This window comes from Lissotriton vulgaris, chromosome 5, assembly GCF_964263255.1.
Source record: "Lissotriton vulgaris chromosome 5, aLisVul1.2, whole genome shotgun sequence".
Classification (NCBI taxonomy): Eukaryota; Metazoa; Chordata; class Amphibia; order Caudata; family Salamandridae; genus Lissotriton; species Lissotriton vulgaris.
The window spans coordinates 1955587601-1955604463 of record NC_141693.1 but is presented as its reverse complement, the minus strand read 5'-3'; the positions used below and the strand labels follow the sequence as shown (position 1 = coordinate 1955604463).

The window sequence follows — 16863 nt, the reverse complement described above, 5'->3', positions numbered from 1 at the left end:
AAAGTAAATGCAGGCAGCACCGGTAAACAATAGTGAGCACTTTTTGTTGTTTCTCTCATGTGTTGTAAAGAAATGTTTCATACGCAAGGTACACGTTCACTTTCCAAAAAAGTTATCATTCCTGCAGCAGGTGCTCTGACACAAAAGTGTAAAGTGGCATTGATCCACTGTATAACAGTTAAAGGTCTATATAATTATATTTATTTTATTATGTTGTTAATGTTTTTTTGCTTTTATTTGAGCCATAGCATACAGGCTATTCCACACAACTATTTGTTACATGTGCCACATTGCAACGCCTTTGTTAATATGGAAGGCTAACATTTCTGAATTGATGCATGTACTTTCGAGTGTAATACGTTCAAAATGTTGGAGTTAGTTTTCACTGATTACAAAGCCCGTTTGTAAAATCGTCGGCGGCATACTCCTTCAAGGCTCGTGTTTACATGGTAAACAAGAAGCTTTACAGATTTACATAGCACACGTTTATTTTACACGCAGCAATTATATATCTCGTCGGTATGTTCCTCGATGGTCTAGTTTCAAATGTTGAAGTTTGCATACTTGCATTCTGGCCAAAACACCCAGGCTTTGTCACACCACTTGTAGTTTCATGTGCCACATGGCATTGCCTTCTTTGATTTAGGAGTTTAACATTTCTAATATGGTGCATCTACTTATGCGTGTAATGAGTGAAAAATGTTGGAACTAGTTATCGCTGAATACAAAGCTCCATAAAACATAAGCAGCAATATTCTTAGAATAAGGCATACGTTCACTTTACATACAGCGATACAATAACTCAGCGGGATGTTTGTAAAAGGCCTTCATTCAAAAGTTAAAGTAAATCCATGTGCCTCATATTAAAGGCATCACAACAAAACACTGCCGACAGCATTTTACCAAAATGTTTTACGTCTATACATTTGCAAATCCATTTTGTATTATATTTCCGCATGCATTACTTTAAAAATATATCCATTTACATAAAGCATTCTAAGACTTGTGGTAAACAACTAATATACATTTAAGCTATATTTTACAAATACGAACTGAAACTCAAGCATGTATTAAAAGAAACGAAAGTGTTTAAAACTGAAACTCACGGCATGCATTCAAAGAAACGAAACTGTTTAAAAAGAACAGTCCCCTTTGCCCTTTTAATTTACATTGAGAAGTGCCAGACATGTTTTTTCGCACTTAGCCGACTTTCTCACGGCACTGAAGTATTTGTTAGTCCTGTGAGCCTTGCATTTTATTGCTTTTAACGCTTGGTATCTGATCGCAGCCGATACTTATGTTGGGACTTTACCAGTTGTTACACAGACCCTCTGTTGCTGAGAACAACAACCTACGTTCGGATACTATTTGCTTCGTACTGGACTTCGCTGCTGATCTACCAATTATTTGCATTTAAAGGTAAGCTTTTATTTGCGTATTTTTTAATATTATTTGCTGCTATTAATGTACCAGCATTCAATAATTCATTAAATTCGTTACTTTATTTACTGGCCCGCAGTCTAGTCTGACCAAATTGATCACCTGATATTGTGCATGCAGGTATTTACAGAGAGTTAGTAGAGCCCTATATCTTAAACAAATACAAAGACTGTGCTTTGTACTATTTCATGTATGCGCGCTTGCACGACGAAACGCTAGTAATAATTTGTTGATATGTTTGTGAGTGCTTCGAGAAGCTACAGTTCATTGAAAGTCATTTTTTAAGTTACATAATTGTGCGTCAATGTGGCATTATTCAGTTAAATATTTCTGTAATGTTACTTCCATTTGTATAGCTTTGATATAATGAAGACGGAAACGGAGTTTTCTATTGCGCAAAATATACTAGCTTTTAAGCATTTCCGCCATTAAGTCTACCTTCTACCGTACACAAATACTAGATGTTTTGCCTGCAAATATTATATTCGGCAAAACTGTTGTGCTGAATTATAAAATATTACACAAGGAGTGTGCTTTTAATTAAGGCCATGCACACGCAGTTATTTGAAAGCAACAGCAAACGCGTTTAAAAATATAACCGCTCCTTGTTGTATCATTCTGCTTCCTACACTGCGGAAGCCCATGTTAACAGGCGTCAGTATGGCGGCTCTCAATGCAAAATAAAGCTACGCAGCAATTAATAAGCAAGAACGAGCCCATTTTAAAAAATACAGCCGCTGGTTGTCTGTCCTATAGCACCTTTGCTGATACCACTGTATTTAAATAAAGTCATCTGTAGCAATTAAAAAAGCGCGGACTTCACCCAAGTGCGTGTAAGCTGCATGCAACCGTGCAGTCATGTCACCCGTAGTGTCGACTTAGCAATAGACAACAACGAGTCCATTTTAAAAAATAAAGCCGCTCGTTGTTTTTTTTCATAGCGCCTTTAATTAGACAACCGTATTTAGATAAAGTAATCTGTAACACTTGTAGATAGTGCGGACTTCACCTAGCATTTTATAATTTTTTTAACTGGTTACTCTATTTAGTGCCCCGCAGTTTTGGTCTACCCTAATTGATATTTAGATATTTTGCATGCAGGTTTCATTTACGATGAGATAGTACAACCCTATATTTAAAACAGATACAAAGAGTGTGCTTTGTACTATTAAATCATGTATGCGCGCCAGCAGGAATAAACGCCATGTACAATAATATATTCATATGTTTGTGAGTGCTTCGAGAAGCTACAGTTCACTGCAAGCCATTTTTTCAGTTATATGATTGTGAGTTAATGTGTACTATTGAGCAAAGTATTTCCGTAATGTTACTGGCATTTGTATAGTTTGTATATAATGAAAACAGAAGCGTTTTCTATTGTGCAAAATATACTAGCTTTTAAGCATTCCCGCCATTAAGTCTACCTTCTACCGTACACAAATACTAGATGTTTTGCCTGCAAATATTATATTCGGCAAAACTATTGTGCTGAATTATAAAATATTACACAGGGAGTGTGCTTTTAATTAAAGCCATGCACACGCAGTTATTTGAAAGCAACAGCAAACGCGTTTAAAAATATAACCGCTCCTTGTTGTATCATTCTGCTTCCTACACTGCGGAAGCCCATGTTAACAGGCGTCAGTATGGCGGCTCTCAATGCAAAATAAAGCTACGCAGGAATTAATAAGCAAGAACGAGCCCATTTTAAAAAATACAGCCGCTGGTTGTCTGTCCTATAGCACCTTTGCTGATACCACTGTATTTAAATAAAGTCATCTGTAGCAATTAAAAAAGCGCGGACTTCACCCAAGTGCGTGTAAGCTGCATGCAACCGTGCAGTCATGTCACCCGTAGTGTCGACTTAGCAATAACAACAACGAGTCCATTTTAAAAAATAAAGCCGCTTGTTGTTTTTTTTCATAGCGCCTTTAATTAGACAACCGTATTTAGATAAAGTAATCTGTAACACTTGTAGATAGTGCGGACTTCACCTAGCATTTTATAATTTTTTTACTGGTTACTCTATTTAGTGCCCCGCAGTTTTGGTCTACCCTAATTGATATTTAGATATTTTGCATGCAGGTTTCATTTACGATGAGATAGTACAACCCTATATTTAAAACAGATACAAATATGGCCGAGATACCCGCCACCCCCTCTCAACACAATCCCCGAAAGGAGGGAAACCGGAAACAGTTCTTGAAGTTTTTGGAAGTGGGATGGAGTGACCATCCCGGCCGTATTTATTAAAACAAAATTAAAAACATTAAACGTTTCATGTTATGTACAATTTCATTACCATATTGCGATGTTTGGCTAACCATAACAGATTCTCTAATACAGAGGTTCTCCTAGCCGAACTAGCATCCTACAAAACATTTCTTGACATATTGAAATTGTACATCCTAACGTTTAAGGGCCAACGGCAAGGTCATAACCGGTGTCAAGATCCCTAACCAGACTTACCCCTCCCACTTGGGATGGGCGACAGCACGGAGGCGTACCTCAAGTGCAACTACTACCAATTTCCCTTGACTTGACGGGGGCACCTAAAGACTCGACGCCAGTTAAAGGTCGTTCGAATACTCGTGTGAGGTATCTATAAGGTATCGTAGACCTTATCCCAACCCCACACAACTTACCGCATCTGCCGTCGCAGATGTCACTGGCCCCGGGAAATTCCCCAGGAGGGGGCTGTAACCCCTCCTACAAAGGAAGGGGCCTTGACCGCCTTTCCTTTACTTCCGGCGACCCATCCTTAGAAGGGACCGCCTCCCCATTGAGGGGCCAATGGCCACCTCTCTCGAGCGCTCCCATCCGTGTTGGGTGACGCCCACTCATAGGGATCTACTAATTAGTGCTCACCGATCATGACCTTACCGCCTACCAAAATAAATACGACAGTGCTAACTAAACCTGAGAATACATTGGCCACTACGACCGAAAGAGCATGCATAAAATTCAACACTAAATCTGAATCTCTTTAATGGCAAAACGTACTCAAACCGATCATTCTTTATTAAACTCAACATCAACATGACACTACGACCTGCAAACGAAAAACAGAAGCAAAATTAATCAACTTTATTACAAACAACTGGCTGTCTTCAGGGGCTGGTGGGTGGGTCAAAATTGGCTCTTCGTTCTGTCCCGAGCTCACGTGTAGCGAGGAGGTGCAGCTTCAGAGCACAAGAACAAGAGGATGTCTTCTGGTCTTGCGTCCCTTTTTATCCGTCTTCAGGGCGGGCGTATACCCGCCCCTGCCTGCCCCGAGGGCGTGGCTGGCTGCGTCAGTGTCTAGGCCAGCCCACTCTAGGGCGGGAACGGGCGCGCCCCAGCTATGCCGCTTCGGGCATACCAGCCGAGACGCGCCTCCCGCCCAAAAATGGCTTCCCGGGGGGATCGAGGCACTCTGCCATACGTTCGGGGGGACCGAGTTGGTCGCCCCTTTCCATATGGCCGAGATACCCGCCACCCCCTCTCAACACAATCCCCGAAAGGAGGGAAACCGGAAACAGTTCTTGAAGTTTTTGGAAGTGGGATGGAGTGACCATCCCGGCCGTATTTATTAAAACAAAATTAAAAACATTAAACGTTTCATGTTATGTACAATTTCATTACCATATTGCGATGTTTGGCTAACCATAACAGATTCTCTAATACAGAGGTTCTCCTAGCCGAACTAGCATCCTACAAAACATTTCTTGACATATTGAAATTGTACATCCTAACGTTTAAGGGCCAACGGCAAGGTCATAACCGGTGTCAAGATCCCTAACCAGACTTACCCCTCCCACTTGGGATGGGCGACAGCACGGAGGCGTACCTCAAGTGCAACTACTACCAATTTCCCTTGACTTGACGGGGGCACCTAAAGACTCGACGCCAGTTAAAGGTCGTTCGAATACTCGTGTGAGGTATCTATAAGGTATCGTAGACCTTATCCCAACCCCACACAACTTACCGCATCTGCCGTCGCAGATGTCACTGGCCCCGGGAAATTCCCCAGGAGGGGGCTGTAACCCCTCCTACAAAGGAAGGTGCCTTGACCGCCTTTCCTTTACTTCCGGCGACCCATCCTTAGAAGGGACCGCCTCCCCATTGAGGGGCCAATGGCCACCTCTCCCGAGCGCTCCCATCCGTGTTGGGTGACGCCCACTCATAGGGATCTACTAATTAGTGCTCACCGATCATGACCTTACCGCCACAGGCCCGGATAGTTGACCGGCTATCCGGGCCCCCCACAAAAGTCCTACCTAAAGGTCATGCTTCAACGTTTTTTAACCATGCTAAGAAGTCTCCTATGAGTAACTCATTCCCCACCCGAGACAAATGCACACCGTCCCCCAAATACATACTGTCATCATTGATACAACCATGCGAGATAGAATGCAATGTCTTGGAACGGAACAACCTACTCATTTTGTTATTAAGTTTTCTAACAGAATGGTTCAAAGCAGGAATCGAGATAGCCCCCCGCCACACTTTTCGTGGGATCATATGAGACCACGCGATTATGCACCCCGGAACTTTCCTCGCCAACCAACTTACAGTGGAAAGCATTGCCTCTAGGAGAAGTCGTCTACCGGTGGTGACCAAATCATTGCCCCCCAAATGTACTATGACTATAGACGGCGGTGACCTCGTCCGCGCTAACAAACCCTCAAAGAATGCTTGAAACTGGTCAATACAGAGACCGCCCCTTCCGTAGAAGGACACCCTGTACCCGTATTCCCAGGCTACGTGAATCATGTCACCTGCTCCGAATACGTCTGCGGCACGCCTCACGTATGAGTGGCCCACGACCCACACCTCCTTTTTCACAGCCGGTGATGTCTGACCGCTGGCCCGGTGTTGGGTCGACTGCATAGTCCGCCCTGCCTCGTAGGCTTGCGCAACTGAAAACCAAACAAAAACAAGAGGCGTGAGTACATCATTACAGCTTTACAACATGTGCAATCGTACATACCTCTTATAGCAATTGGAGGACCAACGCCCCACTCGTTTTACTTGCTCAACATTAAGACCCCTGGCTGTAGCTTCAGTGGCAGCCCCTATCCGAAAGGAATGGGTCCCGAACTCGCCCGGGTCCAAGCCCGCTGCGGTAATTGACATCGCAAGCACCCGCTGAAACTGAAACTTCGTCAGTGGGGTGGCGTCCGCGTGTCTCAACAAAGTCCCCGCCCATGATGCCACCCTTCGTGCTAGGTAATCTTCTAAACACTTTACCGGACACATGGAGGACCCAGGAACCCTGCGAATGATTATGCAGTCACCCGTCCCATCTTGATCGGTCTTGGACCTGACAAAGGAGACAGTCATTGTCTCGCCCCTGATCTGAACGTGTTCTAGACACAACCCCCCCACCACATCCTGTTTGTTCCTCGCTACTAATTCACTTATCCTCATTGCCCCGTGAAATGCAAGCGTAAAAGCAGCTCGGAACAAAAACGTCTCAAACTGAGACGAGCATGTGGCAGGGAGTGCATCCAGCAACTGGGACAACCTATCCAGACCTATCGGGCGCCTCTCATCTACTCTGCGACCCTCAAGGCGTTGCCACCCACGCAGCGCTTTTTGTACCACGAAAGACGCTGTCGGGTCCTGGATATTGTGTGCCCTGGCAACAAAGGAAATGGCAGCACGATGCCTTTGGGCCGTAGCCACTGACTTCCCAGCCCTACGCAAGAACATCAGAAAATGTACTACCCATTCCTCATAGCCCCAAAGCCCCTCTCTCTCAGTCCCTAAAAAGGCTAAATAAGCCCTAAACGCCCCTTCATATGCCTTCCTCGTCCTTGGTGCTAGACTTTCTCCCACGAGGTGACGAAGTTCGGGGCACCGAGAGACCAAAGAGCTTCGGGAAAAGGTGCCGGTTCTGGGTCCGCTGAGGGAAGGAAACCCGAGAAAGCCTGCATTTGAAAACGAGACAGTGCATCAGCTGCCTGATTCAACACCCCTGGGACATGTTTTGCTCTGAATATCATGTTCAGTTGCATACACAGTAAGACAATTTCTTTGAGCAGCCTTAACATCCTTTTACAACGTGCTGCCTGACTGTTGATGCATTCTACAACGGTCATATTGTCTGACCAAAATATGACAGAATGATCTTTGAACCCTTCGGGCCAGGTTCTGAGGGCCACCAAAATGGGAAACAATTCAAGGAAAGCAATATTACTCGTCAGCCCCTCTTCATGCCACCATGTCGGCCATCTTTGTGCCGACCATTTTGTGCCGAAAATGGCGCCGAAGCCTATGCTTCCTGCTGAATCTGTCCATAGACCAAGCTCATCAGAGGACACGGCTGGTTTGTTCCAGACGACTCGACCATTGAAGTCCGCCAGAAATGCTAACCAAATACGCATGTCCTGGCGGACCTCAGCCGATAGTCTCGTGCGATGATGACCCTCCTTAAGGCCGACCATCGCTTGAGCAATTGAGCGGGAAAAGGGGCGGGCCATTGGGATCACCCTCAGGGCAAAATTCAACTTCCCCACCAGTTGCTGCAATTGATGCAGCGTAACTTTAGATGCATTTATACATACTTGCAGGGCTGCCCTGAATTTCAACACTTTGGCAGCTGGTAAACGAAAACAACCTTCACTAGAGTCCAACTCAATCCCCAGAAACTCGAGGCAAGTCGTGGGACCCACAGTTTTACCTGGTGCCAATGGCACTCCAAATTGACCCATTAACACACAAAAGTCAGCCAAGGCCTGGCCGCATTCGTCATCCCCGGCGGCCCCAAGGAACAAAAAGTCATCAAGGTAATGCATTACATGCCTGAAACCCGTTTTCTTCGTGAAGACCCATTGCAGAAAACTACTGAAAGTTTCGAAATATGCACACGATATAGAGCACCCCATCGGCATACACTTATCCATGTAATATGAACCTTGAAACATGAATCCCAGAAGACACTGGTCGTCTGGGTGTACCGGGAGCAATCGGAACGCTGACTCGATATCTGATTTCGCCATCAGCGTCCCGGGCCCCAGGCGATTCAAAATGGCTACGGCCTCATCGAATGATGCGTACCGCACCGAACATACCTCTGGATCAATTGCATCGTTTACAGAAAGACCATGAGGAGCTGATAAATTATGAATCAATCGAAACTCACCTGGGTCCTTCTTGGGGACCACCCCTAAAGGAGAACAGACAAAATTCTGTACCGGGGGTACACTAAACGGGCCGGCGACCCGACCTCGGGCCACCTCTTTCTGGATCTTATCTTGCACTACAGTCGTATGTTGCAAGACGGAAAGTTGATTTTTGCACGTCCCGACACCCTGAAAGTCCCCTACCGGGATGCGGAAACCATATGAAAAACCGTTCCGCAGCACCCCAGCAGAAGTACGATCCGGGTATTCACTGAGCCAGGGAATCATCGCCAAGGTATCAATCGGGGTTGGTAAAGGCGCCCCTCGGACTACATTAGACCTGTTTGGTGCCTCCTCTACCCCCATTCTCACCCGTTCTGGCTCTGCACGAGGACTCAGGATGGGGCGACCCGCAACCACTACATTCATGCTTGAACTTGCACGATCCCTGAGGCCTAGTACATTTACCTTTGTTAAAATTGAAACAGACACCCCTTTTCCCTGTATTGCCGGCAGGTCTCGAGTAATCATCGGTACCCGCCCCTGACCGAAAGGGCGTCCCTGCATAATGGCGGGAGGACTCGCCAACATTACCCCCCACTAACGGTATTTTCAACATTCCTGATTCTTCCATCTTATCCCATGTTAAAGAATCATAACAGTCCCACGTTAAACTTTTGTTATGCTCCATCGCTTTCCTGAAAAGGTTATCATAACAGAACCACTGGTTACCTTGGTGTGATGTCGAGTACCCCATAATTCGTGACTGATAAACAGGAAACTCGGGAAGCAATTCAGGCCTACGTTCCCCCAAAATCGACGTAAAAATTCCCCATGCATTGCCCCAGTTGCCAATATTCTCATTCACTTTAAAGGCGGCCATTTTTGCGCGCCAAACACTCGGATGCATTAGATCCTTTTGACCCTTAACAGTTTCCACCTCATAATGATCGACAAGCAGGGAGAAAATATTCACATATTCCCCCGCCCAAATCTTTTCCTTTATTGTCAAAGGAACATGTTGACCCAATTTTTCTCTACGGGAGGGTGCTGACTCATCCCTCGCGATCGGCAATGGCCGCTTACCTGCACCGGACGCTGCTTCCGCCACTCGTGGCTTGTCTATCCCCCCAGCCGGCGCGGGCACCTTGGCTGCATCTCGTTTCTCACGTAACTGTTTCATCAGCGCTTGTGCCTCGGCAGCCGTGGCGCCCTCGCTACTGTCGCCCAACCACGCTGCTAGCTGTGCCGCCAACTCGGGAGGCATCTCCTCGGCGGATGTCGGAATCGGATTCCCCTCCCTCGGTACCGGGGCTGGCGCCTCGAGCGGGGCACTGGGAACCGGGACGTCTCCCCCGGCTGGTCCCCTTTTTGGCCTCTTGGGCTTCCCTCCAGGAACTGCCCCAGCCGATGGACGCCCCGATCCCTCCTCCCCGTCTCGCTCCGCCAACCGCTTCTTTATTTCGGACATCTCTTTAACGAGGACCCGAACCATCTGGTCAGTCGTCATTCCCTTTGAGCCTTTCTTGGGCATCTCTCCGACAAAGTATCTGGAAGACAAAAAGAAAGATCAAAACGCTCAAAATTGGCTCTTCGTTCTGTCCCGAGCTCACGTGTAGCGAGGAGGTGCAGCTTCAGAGCACAAGAACAAGAGGATGTCTTCTGGTCTTGCGTCCCTTTTTATCCGTCTTCAGGGCGGGCGTATACCCGCCCCTGCCTGCCCCGAGGGCGTGGCTGGCTGCGTCAGTGTCTAGGCCAGCCCACTCTAGGGCGGGAACGGGCGCGCCCCAGCTACGCCGCTTCGGGCATACCAGCCGAGACGCGCCTCCCGCCCAAAAATGGCTTCCCGGGGGGATCGAGGCACTCTGCCATACGTTCGGGGGGACCGAGTTGGTCGTCCCTTTCCAGAGTGTGCTTTGTACTATTAAATCATGTATGCGCGCCAGCAAGAATAAACGCCATGTTCAATAATATATTCATATGTTTGTGAGTGCTTCGAGAAGCTACAGTTCACTGCAAGCCATTTTTTCAGTTATATGATTGTGAGTTAATGTGGCACTATTGAGCAAAGTATTTCCGTAATGTTACTGGCATTTGTATAGTTTGTATATAATGAAAACAGAAGCGTTTTCTATTGTGCAAAATATACTAGCTTTTAAGCATTTCCGCCATTAAGTCTACCTTCTACCGTACACAAATACTAGATGTTTTGCCTGCAAATATTATATTCGGCAAAACTATTGTGCTGAATTATAAAATATTACACAGGGAGTGTGCTTTAAATTAAGGCCATGCACACGCAGTTATTTGAAAGCAACAGCAAACGCGTTTAAAAATATAACTGCTCCTTGTTGTATCATTCTGCTTCCTACACTGCGGAAGCCCATGTTAACAGGCGTCAGTATGGCGGCTCTCAATGCAAAATAAAGCTACGCAGCAATTAATAAGCAAGAACGAGCCCATTTTAAAAAATACAGCCGCTGGTTGTCTGTCTTATAGCACCTTTGCTGATACCACTGTATTTAAATAAAGTCATCTGTAGCAAGTAAAAAAGCGCGGACTTCACCCAAGTGCGTGTAAGCTGCATGCAACCGTGCAGTCATGTCACCCGTAGTGTCGACTTAGCAATAAACAACAACGAGTCCATTTTAAAAAATAAAGCCGCTCGTTGTTTTTTTTCATAGCGCCTTTAATTAGACAACCGTATTTAGATAAAGTAATCTGTAACACTTGTAGATAGTGCGGACTTCACCTAGCATTTTATAATTTTTTAACTCGTTACTCTATTTAGTGCCCCGCAGTTTTGGTCTACCCTAATTGATATTTAGATATTTTGCATGCAGGTTTCATTTACGATGAGATGCACAACTCTATATTTAAAACAGATACAAAGAGTGTGCTTTGTACTATTAAATCATGTATGCGCGCCAGCACGAATAAACGCCATGTTCAATAATATATTCATATGTTTGTGAGTGCTTCGAGAAGCTACAGGCCATTGCAAGCCATTTTTTTAGTTATATATCATTGTGAGTCAATGTGACACTATTCAGCAAAGTTTTTCGTACTGTTACTTGCATTTGTATAGCTAAAATATAATGAAAACGAAAGGGTGTTCTATTGTGCAAAATATACTATCTTTTAAGCATTGCCGCCATTCACTGTACCTTCTACCGTACATAAATACTCGCTGTTTTGCCTGCAAATATTATAATCGGCAAAACTGTTGTGCTGAATTAGAAAATATTACACACGAGTATGCTTATTATTAAGGCCATGCACACGCAGTTATTTAAAATCAAAAACGAACCCGTTTTAAAATATAACCGCTCCTTGCCTGTCTTGCAGCATTTTTCCTTAGACTATCGTATTTGAATAAAGTAATCTCGCATTTCTATTTAACACGGACTTCAGTGTAGTAAATAAAAGCTGCATGCAACAGTGATACCATGTCACCTATAGCGTTGACTTAAACATGGTTCTTTCTGCATATAATTGTGCTCTTCGCAGCGTAGGAGCCCATATACACAGGTCGCTTTTAAGGCTAAATACTAAATTAGCCGATGTAACGCAGCAATCAATAAGCGATGACTAGCTAAAAAACTAACATAAAAAGTACTTTACTTTATGAAGTCTTTTAAGGGTTCTTTTTCACCTACCTACTACCGATGCCTTCCTGCCCTTTCCCGATCACGTACACATTTTAGTCCGGCCTTAATCGTCTGCTACAACCATTAGCAGCAAGTGTTCAAGGAAGTGCCCCGGGGTATTGCTAACTGCTGTAACGGTCTTTCAGTCTTTACTGTTCCATTCTAACGTTCGTCTAAAAGCTACTCGGCGCCATAAGGCTGGCGCCCGGGCTGATTTGTTTCAATGTAACATTTCAGCCAATCTTGAACACATTGCAAACAGTTAACTATTAAGTTACTGAGCACCGCTGTTACTCAACTCGGCCCTGCTTATTCACCCACTACCCACTTCGAGACCTCCTTTTCGAAAGTAAATAAAAAAATTCCCGGTAGACATAAAATGTACATGTCCATATTTATGCTTACTATGTCGCGTATGTACAAAATAAGATGTGCATTGAAAAAAAAACAATCAGCAATGCGTTCCTCCTCCTCCAAATACATCTTTTAAAAGCATGCATACACATTCTGTCAAACACACAACTGGACGCATGTATTACAACGCTAATATAATTGTAACATGCATATCATTAATGACTGCATTCGCGCACAACCATTAATATGTCTTTTTACATGAAATTAAATCATTAACAATGCTTACATCACAGGCTGTCGATATATTTAAGCAATGTCGAATTAAACGGAATGTTATAATTCAGCAACCAGCAAAATACTTTTCAGATCACTATATAAAGTCCATAGTTGTTTTTATTTTAACTCACCTTACTTCTCGATTCTATCTTGTAGCACGTAACAATATCCTTTAACAAACAGCTCCATGCTCAATTTCTATTTTACTACCTGCTGCAGCTATTTCAATAAACCACTGCTGAGCACAGGCTACAGTTCCTTACTAACATTGGCATTACGATGCTAGACTTCGCTGCTCTGCTGCTTGCTTTGCCTCTCTTCCCTCCCATTCACTTCCTGTTATCCACGTAACTTAACCACTCCCACTTATTCTTCCTTTTTGGAATCGTTCTCCATGAAAGTGCACACAATATGCATCTAGCTTAAAAAAAACGTCAATAAACACTTCGCCTGCTAAGAAATAATACATATATAACAAATAGGAATTGAAAAAGCAGTTAAACCCCCTAATTCGTACTTACCTTAAAATTGCAGCTATTTATATATTTTGATTTTACAAATCAATTGTAATTAACATTCACACATGAGGCTTTTAATGCACCAATAATAAAGGTGGATGAAGCATATATCAATCGGGAAATTATTATATTGCATGGTAAAAAATATTATTTATTATTTCGTTGCTTGCAACTCTCATCCATTAAATAAATAAAAAAAGGTGGATTGTGTAACTGAGCACTGGCAGTGTGCTTAATTTTATTCACTTATGCATGTATGTTACTTGGCTACAAATTACTGTCATATTATATACTAATAATATATAAAGTATTATATGTATATTGTAAATAAGAGTTATACCAGGTTTTATTTATTTTATTTATTAATACATAATTCAAACATGCATTAAACTCAATCCATTTGCATGCATACATCATACTTTGTCACACCATCCATTCATGATTTCATTAATACAACCATTTATTATACGAACAGCCATAATTCATGCATCATACATTTATCCTTACCTCTATTATGCAAACAACCATAATGCATGCATTATGCATTTACCCATACATATATCATGCATGTATTTATCATACATGCATTTATTTATACAGTTAATGCTCTCACTAATCAATCCACCCACTTGCATCTAAACATACTTACATGCAAGCTCCATTCATCTATTTATCCATCCATTACTCCATCATGCATACAGCTATCATGCATGCATTCATGCAATTATACATACATCATTAATGCATCCATCCATCAACTGATCCAATTATCATGCACCCATTTATCATACATGCATTCACCTATTTATGCATCTAACAATGCTGTACCATTACATTACTAATAAATTTACCCACACATCTAATTATACAATTATCCATCTATTCACAAGTATTTATCATGCATGCATTTATTTATACATCATTCTTGCATATACTATTACATCCACCCACTTGCATATAACACTTTGGCTGCTAAGGGTTTTGCCACTTGGTGCTGGATCTTTATTTTCCCATTGTTCATGACAAGGTCAGCTCGTCATCAGCGCCGTGCAGGTTACACCCATGACGAGGTGACCTTGTCATTAGCATGGAAGGGGTTAAAAATCTCAATGTGATTTCTAAGGTTAAGAAAAACAAGACAGCATGACTATTTTCAGTGTCAGTCTCATCACTCCTGAAATCCCTGGTCATGTACGTTACCTCTGACGGCAGTTGTGTTCAAGCAGACACTAACAAGCATTGGCTGCTGCAAGTGCTTTCATACACATGGCATTGGCACAAAGGGACACTTGGATAGTTTAGCTTCTTGTAAACTTCCTAGAGAAATAGGCCGTATCCCGGCCGTATTTATTAAAACAAAATTAAAAACATTAAACGTTTCATGTTATGTACAATTTCATTACCATATTGCGATGTTTGGCTAACCATAACAGATTCTCTAATACAGAGGTTCTCCTAGCCGAACTAGCATCCTACAAAACATTTCTTGACATATTGAAATTGTACATCCTAACGTTTAAGGGCCAACGGCAAGGTCATAACCGGTGTCAAGATCCCTAACCAGACTTACCCCTCCCACTTGGGATGGGCGACAGCACGGAGGCGTACCTCAAGTGCAACTACTACCAATTTCCCTTGACTTGACGGGGGCACCTAAAGACTCGACGCCAGTTAAAGGTTGTTCGAATACTCGTGTGAGGTATCTATAAGGTATCGTAGACCTTATCCCAACCCCACACAACTTACCGCATCTGCCGTCGCAGATGTCACTGGCCCCGGGAAATTCCCCAGGAGGGGGCTGTAACCCCTCCTACAAAGGAAGGGGCCTTGACCGCCTTTCCTTTACTTCCGGCGACCCATCCTTAGAAGGGACCGCCTCCCCATTGAGGGGCCAATGGCCACCTCTCCCGAGCGCTCCCATCCGTGTTGGGTGGCGCCCACTCATAGGGATCTACTAATTAGTGCTCACCGATCATGACCTTACCGCCTACCAAAATAAATACGACAGTGCTAACTAAACCTGAGAATACATTGGCCACTACGACCGAAAGAGCATGCATAAAATTCAACACTAAATCTGAATCTCTTTAATGGCAAAACGTACTCAAACCGATCATTCTTTATTAAACTCAACATCAACATGACACTACGACCTGCAAACGAAAAACAGAAGCAAAATTAATCAACTTTATTACAAACAACTGGCTGTCTTCAGGGGCTGGTGGGTGGGTCAAAATTGGCTCTTCGTTCTGTCCCGAGCTCACGTGTAGCGAGGAGGTGCAGCTTCAGAGCACAAGAACAAGAGGATGTCTTCTGGTCTTGCGTCCCTTTTTATCCGTCTTCAGGGCGGGCGTATACCCACCCCTGCCTGCCCCGAGGGCGTGGCTGGCTGCGTCAGTGTCTAGGCCAGCCCACTCTAGGGCGGGAACGGGCGCGCCCCAGCTACGCCGCTTCGGGCATACCAGCCGAGATGCGCCTCCCGCCCAAAAATGGCTTCCCGGGGGGATCGAGGCACTCTGCCATACGTTCGGGGGGACCGAGTTGGTCGCCCCTTTCCATATGGCCGAGATACCCGCCACCCCCTCTCAACACAATCCCCGAAAGGAGGGAAACCGGAAACAGTTCTTGAAGTTTTTGGAAGTGGGATGGAGTGACCATCCCGGCCGTATTTATTAAAACAAAATTAAAAACATTAAACGTTTCATGTTATGTACAATTTCATTACCATATTGCGATGTTTGGCTAACCATAACAGATTCTCTAATACAGAGGTTCTCCTAGCCGAACTAGCATCCTACAAAACATTTCTTGACATATTGAAATTGTACATCCTAACGTTTAAGGGCCAACGGCAAGGTCATAACCGGTGTCAAGATCCCTAACCAGACTTACCCCTCCCACTTGGGATGGGCGACAGCACGGAGGCGTACCTCAAGTGCAACTACTACCAATTTCCCTTGACTTGACGGGGGCACCTAAAGACTCGACGCCAGTTAAAGGTCGTTCGAATACTCGTGTGAGGTATCTATAAGGTATCGTAGACCTTATCCCAACCCCACACAACTTACCGCATCTGCCGTCGCAGATGTCACTGGCCCTGGGAAATTCCCCAGGAGGGGGCTGTAACCCCTCCTACAAAGGAAGGTGCCTTGACCGCCTTTCCTTTACTTCCGGCGACCCATCCTTAGAAGGGACCGCCTCCCCATTGAGGGGCCAATGGCCACCTCTCCCGAGCGCTCCCATCCGTGTTGGGTGACGCCCACTCATAGGGATCTACTAATTAGTGCTCACCGATCATGACCTTACCGCCACAGGCCCGGATAGTTGACCGGCTATCCGGGCCCCCCACAAAAGTCCTACCTAAAGGTCATGCTTCAACGTTTTTTAACCATGCTAAGAAGTCTCCTATGAGTAACTCATTCCCCACCCGAGACAAATGCACACCGTCCCCCAAATACATACTGTCATCATTGATACAACCATGCGAGATAGAATGCAATGTCTTGGAACGGAACA

At 44.4% G+C, this 16863-nt stretch overlaps 1 protein-coding gene across 1 annotated transcript in view; it reads left to right on the top strand.

Moving 5' to 3' along the window:
- The first annotated feature begins 1355 nt into the window (after positions 1-1355).
- LOC147717857 (uncharacterized) overlaps positions 1356-16863 on the top strand; it is a 57940-nt gene continuing 42432 nt past the window's right edge. Inside the window, exon 1 of the mRNA XM_086920574.1 lies at positions 1356-1419. The gene's annotated coding sequence lies outside the window, so the exon portion shown is untranslated. The remainder of the gene's footprint in view (positions 1420-16863) is intronic.